This window comes from Cavia porcellus, unplaced genomic scaffold (assembly GCF_034190915.1).
Source record: "Cavia porcellus strain 051 isolate PalLab524CR breed Dunkin Hartley unplaced genomic scaffold, mCavPor4.1 scaffold_1, whole genome shotgun sequence".
NCBI lineage: Eukaryota > Metazoa > Chordata > Mammalia > Rodentia > Caviidae > Cavia > Cavia porcellus.
Genome location: NW_026947484.1, coordinates 64,620,773 through 64,631,732, shown reverse-complemented (window position 1 = coordinate 64,631,732; position 10,960 = coordinate 64,620,773). Strand labels below are relative to the sequence as shown.

The following is a 10,960-nucleotide window of genomic DNA, read 5'->3' as shown; positions in this document are numbered from 1 at the left end:
AGTTCAACCCCTGACACCATTATATAGATGGCAGTAAACTGCAGCATAATTGTGGGGTGCAAATTGTTTGGATTGTACTAATCAGGTGGGCTGGAATGAGAAGGTCCTTCACCATGGATACGTTTGTCCTTTATCTGGCGTTCCCAGGCTGTCACAGAGTTAGTTGATGTGTGTGGGCTTCAGTAGGCTTGTGGTGATATTGCTCTAAATTTAAATCCCTCAAACATAAGGGCTTGTTAATCAAGAAGTCAGGCGTGCATGCATGTGACTGGGTAATGAGAAGAGATGGAGCGGCAGCTTCCTTGGCCTCCTGCTGAGGGTATATCAATCCCAACGGCCCAGGATGCATTCATCCCACATAAGGCTTTGAGTCCTTCTTTAATAGTATGGGGTGTTCTGCATTTTAAGAGACAAAATAGAAAATTAAGGGCATTACTGCAAGCAGACTAACAGCAAGACATATGCTTCCTGCTACATTCTGCAAGATGCCTGTGAATTTACAACAGCCAGTCAGCCTCCTGTAAGAAGTTTGCCATCAGCCTGAAGTGACAATATTCTGTCAGCAAGGGTGGCTATGGCTGAAGTGTTGGAAACACTGAAGCAGCATAGGCAGCAGCATGTACGCAGCATAGCCCAGCGGCTCCTTTCCTGACAGCCTGCCTGGTGGATGTGGTGTTTCAGTCTGAGGCAACTGTGAACAGTACCAATGGGCAGGGAGTAGCTGCAGTGTGAAGCTACTGCTTGCTTCCAGGTATGAGGGGAAAGTCTGAACAGTCCATGATTTAGCAGGGTCCTATTTTAACTTATGATAGCCTTATTTTGCAATCTGCATGGCAGCTGTGTGGGTTCTAAAGCTGTGGCCTTTACCTCCAGAGTGAAATCAGCCTCGCCATTGTTAATGTCTTACAAAGTGGGACAATTCCGTTAAAGATTATGCCTTAGGGGAGCTGGGGATTTAGCTCAGTGGCATAAGCGCCTGCCTTGCAAGCAGGCAGTTGTGAGTTTGATCCCTGGTACCGATAAAAAGGAAAAAGACCAAAAAAAAAAAAAAAAAAAAAAAGATTCTGCCTTAGGCAAGTTAGCAGCAGGGTGCCAACAAGGTTCTAGTGGTCTATCATGTGGATAGTCCAAGAAAATTTTAATTTACAAAACATGGAGTCTTTTAGAAGTGATAAGATTCATTTTCTGACCCAGAATATCGTCTATCTTGGTAGAAGTTCACTTTAAATAATATGCATTCTTTCATTGGGTAAAGTTTACTTGAGTGCTGTTAAGCCAGTTCGATTGCAGTGTTGCTTGGATCCTCTATATCCTTGTCAATTTTCTGTGTATTTTGATTTTTATTGAAATAACCATTAAAATCTTCAACAATAGTTATAGGCTTCTCTTTTCCTTTTCCCTCTAGTTCTAGTATTTTTGCTGTCTGATATAGTTATGTATATGTTTAAAATTGCTATATTTTTGTAAGGTCATTATTTAATGTGTGCCTGTTATTCAAAATAATATTTTTGTTCTTAATGCACATTTTCTGATCTTAACAGTGCTGTGTACGTGTATATACATTTGCACACATGTGTATGACTGACATTTTCTATGTTTAATATTTTCTGAAATTTTGGATTAATGTAGGAGAAGTTACCTGATTAATTTTTGAAGAATAGTAACTGATTAATTTTGGAAAAGTTTCAATGACAAACCTTTGATGTATTCCTTTTTTTCTGTTCTATAACTTCTCTTTGCGGTTATAAGGACATTAGGAAATTTGATTTTATCTCTCAGCTCTTAGATGATACTTTTTTTTTCATGGTTCTGTATTTTTTTGTGTTTAGTACAGGGTAATTTCTATTGAAATCTTCAAATTCACTAATTATTTCCTTGGCTTTGACAAATCGCCTGATAAATCTATTCGTGATTATCTTTTTTTTTTTTTTTTTTTTTTTTTTTTTTTACTGTGCATTTTATTTTGAAGGTTTTTGGTATTTTCTGTCTCCTAGTTGTCATTTCTCTTTTGAACTTTCATCTGTTCATCTATGTTGCTTCCTTTTCCAGGAAAATAACTAACACAGTTATCACAGTTATTTTAAATTATTAGTCTGATGTTTCAAATGCTTTGATGATGTCTGAATCTAGTTATGTGTATCCCTTGTCTCTTGCTATTGTGCTACTTTTTAAAGTTCTTTAGCTGCCTTGAAACATTTGGTGAAAGCTGATGACTATAGGAGAGTAGGGCCTGAGGTAGCTGGTATTATTGTAATCTTGTGTGCACTGTGGGTTGGTTGGCAGGAGGTTTCTGATTTTCTTTTCCATTTTTTCCTTCCTCCGCTGTGCTTATGTCTCAGAGAGGGTGCTTCTCCCTGTCCTTGGTATTGTCCCAGCAGTATCATGCCCCTGCTTCTTGGTGAACATCTGTTAGTTAGGTGATGAGGCTGGGTAGAGGAGCAGGCTCTCTAGTTCTGGGGTCTCCCTGAGAGGATCCTAGCAGTGACTCCACATCTCCCACAGCACTCAGGACTTTGCTGTCTAGCACCAGGATATGTTTATGCCCTTTCTCCATCTAGAAGCCTCTACAGTCTTGCTCCCTTTCCTGAGCTGTGGTGGCGGTTTACCTACGCCCTAAGCATAGCGAGGCTGCTGTGTACAGTTGTCTTCTGTGGGAGAGACGCAGGCAGAGTCCAGCTAGGGCTTGGTGTCTGTCCTTCTCAGACTCCCTCAGAAGAGCATTTGGCAGGCTCTCACCTTGCTCCCAATCTTTCTTTGAGTCACTGTTGATGTTCATACAGATGCGGTTGTGTGCTGCTGCAAATTCTCAGTGTGCTTGTTTGCACTTTCATGCTAGTCTGTATTCGGCTGTCTGTAATGTGACTAGCTATATTTTCTCTTACAGCTTACCTGACATACAGTGTCTGACTTCTGCCCCTGTTGAACAAGAGCTGGCTTTCCAAGGGCCCCACAGGCGCTGTCTTCTACCACATTGTTAACCTCAGGACTCTGCCTTCCCAATGGACCAATGGATGCTGAAGAATTTGTGATTTTGCAGGTTATTAACTTTATTTTTGTTATGAGGGTGGGACTGATTCTCTTTCCACATTTTAAGAGAAATCTAGGAGTCAGAATCTTCAAAATGTGAACTGTTTCCTGAGTCCCTGCAAAAGCTGACTTTATGGATATAACATTAGAACACTGTAAAGGTCCTCTAAGTATTGTGCCCTGGATCGAGAATGCATTCCAGCACTTCAGGGACCACTTCATTCCACGTTTTTCCTAATGACTTGCTTTTCTGCATTTCTTGGGTACCATAATGGAAGAAGACATCACTTTGTAAAACTTCCACTTCCATGAAACTCTGGGAATGGATTGCTCAATGCTGTAGTGGCAGTTCTGGTGAGGTGTTGGTATTTAATTATATTGCACAGAAAACAGAGAGCCAAACAGTACTTGTGACATTATTGCACTTCTTGGTAAATAAAACCAGAGCAAAATACATGGTCTACCAGAGGATTCATGCTACCCTTTAAATTATTTGATGAGAAGACTAGCATTTTTAAATTAGAGTAAATATACATGGGGATCTACACATCTTGTAGCCCCTTCTTTGAGATTCAGAAGAGTGTCTCTCATTAAGAACTCCAGTATCCACCCCTCACCACCTGCAACCCCACTGACGCACACACAATACAGTATACATCAAGTCCGAGCTTGTACTGGGCAGTAGCATTCTCCTAATCCAACCTAAAAAAAATAATTATCTCAGTCTCTGAAATTCAGAATTGCAATGCAGGAATCCTTCATAACTAATCGCCAGTCCTGAATCTGGGAGTATATATGTTATATTTCCACTAGAAGAAATAAGTAGTATAGTTAATTAACAGACACTATCATTTTCCCTTATGTTCATTTAAAAGAGAATTTGTTTCTGATCCTTAAAAAAAATCCAAAGATGATACTTTTCTCTGCAGTAATGCCCTCAGTTGTAACCTCAGTGTTAGGAATCATGCTCAATCAGTTGCTGTGTATGTGAAAAGAAAAAAGAAATCGAGTTTAACTACTTTTCTTGAAATCTTTAGTGTTGTTAAAAATAAGAATTTGGAAGTAGAAAGAGAAAAATCCTTTGAAAGAAAGTGTAACAGATCATTCACAGCACTGTTGTTTTCTCACTTTATTTGTCCAGATTTCTGAACCCTCAGCACCCTCCTCTCAGAGCACTCCCTGGTCTCTGAAAAAAGCGCTGAGCTGAGATTATTTAAGTCCCTTTTTCCTCCACTCACCTCTCACATTCTGGAGGCAGCAACAATGGGCTGTGATTGAAATCTTCCCAGGCAACATGAACGATTACCAGGCACAATGACAATGTGCATAATGGGCACGAAAGAGACATTGTTAAAGTTTCAGGTGATTTGAATTGAGATGTTAACTCTAATCATCTGCTTTTATAAGAAATTTGTTTGAATCTTTTTGTTTGCTTTTTAGTCCCCCCCAGTAAATGCTGTTTTCTTTTTATTATTGTCTAAGCTTTATGAGTTGTGATTTGTGTGTGTTGAATTTAATTTATTTCTGTGGTACACTGCACTTCTAAAACTCTGAGTAAAAACGGAACTCAGGGTATAAGATGCATGTTCTGCAGTGCAGTCCCCCACCCACACTGGCAAAGTTCACCAAAGGGAGTTTACTGATACGCACCTACATTTTGATGCCATGTTTAGTTAGGGAGGGCAATTCTTACTCTTTATGGTACACCTCATATTATGTAGTTTGTATTTGTGGCATCAGTATTCTACTAAGATGACTGACTTGGAGCAATGTAACAGCAAAATCACTCCAGCTTTTTGAACTTATCTGTGTACAGATAAGCAGAAGAGATAAAAGGCAGACATGGCAAGCAAAGCACATTACTTGTCTCCAATGAAACAATACTGTTTCCCTCTACTTTGAAGTTTGTAGAGGTAACCATCTAACCAGCAAATGGAGTCCATGGAATCTAGAGCATAAAGTTTTCTTGGTCATTCAAAGACTAGGAGAGACAATCTTTAGAGGATTTCTAATAAAGCAGTTTTACTAGAGAGACAGCCAACTGTAGACCTCTATCTGTTGTGAGTGCATGCATGTGTGTCTGTGGGTGTGTGCATGTGTGTTCGTGTGTGTGTGTGTGTGCATGTGTGAAAGAGAGGGACAGCAAGAGTGAAAGCAAGAGAGAGAGAGAGAGAGAGAGAGAGAGATCCATTAAAAAATTGGATTCAGAAAGATGTCTCTATTTTTTTCAGATCTGCTTTAGGAAAATAAACTCTTCCCAGTACAGAGTCTCAGCTTGCAGGAATCTTATGTGTCAGTAGCTCTACTTTTTTATTATAAAATGAGAAGATTAAAAAAAAAATCAAGACAAAGTAAAAGGAGAGTAACAATAATTAATACACTGCATATTGGCATCTTCAAAGTATTTACTAAGAGTATAAGGAGTACAAGATGCAGTCATGAAATCTTGTCCAAACAATATTAGCACAAACCTTTCTTTCAATGAGCATATATATAATTTCTCTTCCTTCTTTCCTCCTTTTTCCCGTTTTAACTTCAGGAATAGGTAGAAAATTGGGAAAGACAGTTCACTCACAGATGGTTCCTAACACAGGGAAAAAACAGAGAAAATTAGTGAACAATCACAAGCAAACACATACACACATCTTTTCTCCAAGTATTTCCAACTGTAATCTACATTTATAGCTTAATAAATAAGAGTAGTAAAGCAAATACAGACATTACAAGAAAGACAACCTGTATATCAATTGCTTTCATTATTAGAAGTGTAAAATTCATCAACAAAATGCTAATGAACTGATTTCAATGATGCGTAAAGGTAGCGGTTAATAACATATCAAAGTACATGCCATGGCCAGTGGGATATGCCAGGTTCATTCAACACTGAAAAACTGAATAAATCAGTCCAGGATATCAGAAGCTAAAGAAAACCAATGATCATGCAGATAGGTGAAGAAAGACAATTTGACAAAATCAAGATTCATTCATGATAAAAAAATTCAGAAAACTTGGACTGGATTAGAGCTTTCTAAGTTTGGCAAATATCATTGAAATATCAGCACATTTACTAGTGGAAAACTAAATACTTCCCCTTTAGTTTTAAATGAGGCAAGAAAGTCTCTGAACATGTGTTTTCCACATGCTATTATAACTCCTAGTTAATTAAGAAAATGATCATCTTTTGGTCAAGAAAGAACAAGTTAATATTTTTCTTCACAATGATATGAATTTTCATATAAAAATCTCAAAACAACAGCAACCACTTGGAATTAATAAGCATTTATAACAAGATTGCAAGTTACAAAATCATTGTACAAAGACAATTTCTTGTACTGACAGTTAGCCATTAGAATTTTGACCTACAAACACAGTCTCATTACCACTAGCATCATAAGTGATACAATAGTTTTATATAAAACTAATAAATGGAATCTGTGCAAGAGAATTCAAAAATGTATGATGAAAGAAGCAAAGAAAAATCTACATAAATGAAGAGATATTCCACGATTCTGGTCAGGTTAAATTCTACACAGTTAAAGTGTTAATTTTTCCCAGCCTGATCTATGAATTCAACCAAATCACAATCAAAATCTCAGCAAGTTATTTTGTGAGCATCCACAAACTGATTCTAAAGTTTGTACTGAAAGCCAAAAGACTCAGAAAAACCAACAATATCCTAATGAAGAGTGGGGCACTGATTCTACATAACTTTAGCGTATCTGTAACAATTGATACACTGTAAAGAAGAAATAAATAGATTAATGGAACAGAATGGAGTCAAAAGGGATTTTTAGGACACAGAAACTCTTCTGCATGAAATTGCATGGTGGATATGTAACTATGCATTATGTAACATCCACAGAGCTGTAAAAGAAAATACTTGTGACTTTCAGGCAATAATGAACTACTAATATCATTTCATTAATTGTAATCAGTGTATCACATTGACATATAATAATAATAATAGAAATTGGAGTGGGAAGTTTTAGAAATCTCCACACTATCTTTTAAAATTTTTTAGTATGTTAGCTATAAAACGTGAGAGCATAAGTAAAAAATATGGGATTTGTGCCTAGCATTTCTTTTACCCTTCATAATCACTTTCCACTCACTCAAGTCTGGTCAGAGGACCCATTATCAAATTGACTTGCTCTTGTTTCAAATTCTGTTGTCTTTTCTAGAAGAGTTCATGATCCCTGTGGCCTAGGTTGTGCAGGAGTACCCCAGCTCCTGTCTGCTGTCTTTCTGTCTCCTACTCTATCTACTACACTAAACTTTGGCAAAGTGGTCTTTGGTAAACAAAAATCTTCCTTGTCTTCTAGCTTGAGATAATTAATTTCACAAAGATCCACTAGAGCCACACTTGGCATTTTCTTCAGTCTTAAAATTCGGAATTTGTAATGCTAGACTGTTACCTTTGTCATTTTTTTTGGCTTGGTTTATCTTTTGTCCTCTAGGATTTAACTTAGATATTACACCATCCAGGAATCTCTGCTCCTTGCAAACCTGGGCTAAATATCTCTCTTTGAACTTCCTGTTTTCAACTCAGTATCTGCATTTGATCATAGGTTTGTGCAGTCAGAGTCATACCTACATTATGCGTTGGGGTCTTCCCAGAATCTGTAATGTAGTAAACCATCCATTACGTATATGCAAAAACCACTTAGAGTCAGCCCAAATAATGTTGCACAGTTAAATGAAAAAGTTTCGTAGATTGTATATAGGAATTGGAGTAAAAATCATATTTCTTCGATAACAGTTTTACTGAGTTATTATTCACATAATACAATTCACCAATTTAAATCTTCCATTCAATGCATTTTAGTAAATTTAGTTTTCCTTCAATCACAGGTGAAGTAACACAACTCCCCATTGGCTGTGTGAACCCAAGAGGAGTTCCAGACTGCACACACATTGTGTCTTCCTGTATGCCTGCAGGGTTGCTACGGAGTGTGACGATTATCTGCCCTTCCACATTTTAGCCTTCCTAACTCTTCTGCATCTCTACACTTGTGTTTGGGGCTATTGTTAAGCAAAGAATTCTGTGAACACAAGCACTGTTGTGTGCTGACAGCTTATCTGAAAACTGAGCAGGCTAATAGGTGAGTAGATTAGTGTGAACACTATATGAAAGGATAAGTATGATGTGTCTTGGAAAACATTGAATGATAGATGGAATACTTCACCAGAGTACCCACAGTCAAGTGCAATTTACAACTTGTGAATTTTGGGGGATTTGTTGTTTGCTTGTTTTTTTGTTTTTGTTTTTGTTTTTTGATTTTTGATTTTTTGGTACCGGATATCGAACCCATTTCCTTGCACTTGCCGGGTAGGTGCTTACGCTGCTGAGCTAAATCCCCAGCAAAACCTGTAAATATTTATGGATGTTTTAATTTAATATTTTCACACTGTCCTTAGTCACAGATAATGGAACATATCACTTGAAAACAGAAATCTGGACAAAGAGGGACTCCCTCTATTTTGAGTTATGTAACCATTTCAGCAATTCAACTAGAGATCAGTTTCCTCACCACGAATGAGAATGAAATCCCACAATCCTCAGCCATCACATTCCAATCTCCTCAGGATCCAGAGCTCAGGGAGTGACTAATCTACTACTTGTTCTCCATAGTTGGGCCTGTTCTAGACATTAAATACAAGTACAGTCATATAATATATGGATGGACTTTTATGTCAGACTTTTTCACAGTGTAATGTGTTTGCTAGGTTATCCATTATGTTTGAACAGATTTTGAAAATGAGTGATATATATTGAAAGTTTTCAACAATATCAGTAACCAACAAAGCCAGATACAACCTATTCCATTGTTCATATAATTGTAATTAACATAGTTGATGTTTATTTCATTAACAAATGCACCATGTATGTTTTATATGAGGAAGTTTAAGGTTTAACTCTGGTTATTGTGTAATTTTTTTCTTTAGCTGTCATTTGAGACTTTTCAAAAATGCTTTCTGGTTTATAAGTAAGATATACAGTTTCTTTCATTAAAGTATACTTTGGTATATCACAAAAAAGAGTATTGTCAAATAGGTTGTTTTCAACCTGCAAAAATATCTGCAATTATTGAAACTGACTATTTAAATGAACATTTCATGAATATTGTTTGACTAAATTTTACTTCCTTGTGGAGCATTTCAGCATGCTCCTGAAGGCATGAAGTCTGCTCTTCTTTGGCAAGATTTTGTATTACCTTCTTCCAAAACTTGGTGATAAAAACACAGGGCATAATTCTTAAATACTGATTGTCATGGTTACTTTTCTTTTGTTGTTGAGACAAAATAGTTGTGCAAAATGAAGGATTGAAAAATTTGTTCAACTTACAGTTTTTGGCGGTTTCAGTCCATACTCAGCTGGCTACAAGGCAGGCTGCTGTTGCTGAAGGGCAACTATTCAGTGGTGGCCCCAAGCAACAAGTGCAAAAAGGGTGAAAAGGAAGAGCCCACCGCCTTTGTATGCTAGCTACCTATCCTGGGGGGTGCAGCACTCACACCACCAATCTCTGCACTAGACAACAAACCAATCACAAGCACTAGACTCAGCCACTCCTGTAACTGCAAAGGATGGCCTTTAGGGGACTATCCAAACGCAAACCGTAACACTGCTGAAATGCATATTTATTCTTCAGAGCTTTTGTGAACAGTTGAGTTACCACTGGAAAAAAGCTAACAGCTCAGTTTGCTTCATTATGTGTGCAATAAAGTAGCTAATGTGCTTTCCTCCATTTTGTGGAAATGGTAAATGAAGATTAGTATCTGGGTAGAGCTTCCTCTTGGGAAAGTGACAGAAACCTAGACTGACATTCCCTAACCCCAAACCTTGTTAAAAGTGGTTTCAGTCCTGGAGACCTTATGTGTTGATTGCTTCCCTAGAAGAAGTTTCATCTCTGGCTCCACTTGGTCCTGTTACTGAAGGCCTAATTACATCTTTGTGCTGCTCATTTCCACAGAAGGATGGGGCAGAAAATTATATAATGAGATTGGGGTTGTGTAATACACACACACACACACACACACACACACACACACACACACACATTATGGGTTGTGAGAAACGCACTGGCAATCAAATGAGTATTTGTGAAATTACAACTGCACACTAAAGTATACTGATGTACCAAGACACAGTGTGGATGGTTCCAACCCACTGGTGATTGCCCAGGCAACGGCGATCCATTACCATGCCCAAATCCATGGTCCTGGACCTTGAAATCCCCACAAGACCTCTTTGCAGCCAAATAATTTCTCCTCATTTGATCCCATTGTGATGTCACATATTAAGAACCCCCAATACTTTTCCTATCCTATTTTTCCCTATAAAGTACAAAAAGTATGTGTTGATACTGTTTTGTGTAACCTAAATGAAGACTGTTGTCCTGTCTTAATAAAGGTCCAAAATGGAAATGGAGAGGAGCAGAGAGAGATTCATTATTTTTTAAAATGGCTCCACTTCTCCCATAGGAATCTTACATATCCCATTTAGCAGAAGTTCATTTCAGCTCTGATTAAGAGGCAAAAGCACCAAATCTCAAAAGGCCATGTCCACAATCAGCTGCCCTCAGGAGTTGACAGGGAAAACTGCTTAAGCCCACTTAGATGTTTTGGTATCTTATAAGCAAGTGAGCCAAATGTCAGGGCATGAAGACTGTCAGTTTGTCTAACTACTATCTATCTATGTCTATCCATCCATCCATCCATCCATCCATCCATCCATCCACCCATCCATCTAACACATACACGTGCACCCATATGTATGTATGTGTGCACAATGGAAGATTTAGTGCCTGCTGGAACTCATGGTTACTGGGTCAACCTAAAACATTGGTTAGGCAGCCTTCTCTAGAGTAATTTTCCTTTATGATGTTGATTTGTTTTTATATTTTAGAAACTTTGAAACTATAATGAATCAAAT

General features: G+C 37.8%; 1 long non-coding RNA gene across 1 annotated transcript; it reads left to right on the top strand.

The window, feature by feature from the left end:
- Positions 1-284: 284 nt before the first annotated feature.
- LOC134471295 (uncharacterized) lies at positions 285-4,502 on the top strand. The gene is made up of 2 exons (XR_010040657.1): positions 285-751; positions 2,885-4,502. It is a non-coding gene; the product is annotated as an uncharacterized LOC134471295 (long non-coding RNA).
- The last annotated feature ends 6,458 nt before the right edge of the window (positions 4,503-10,960 follow it).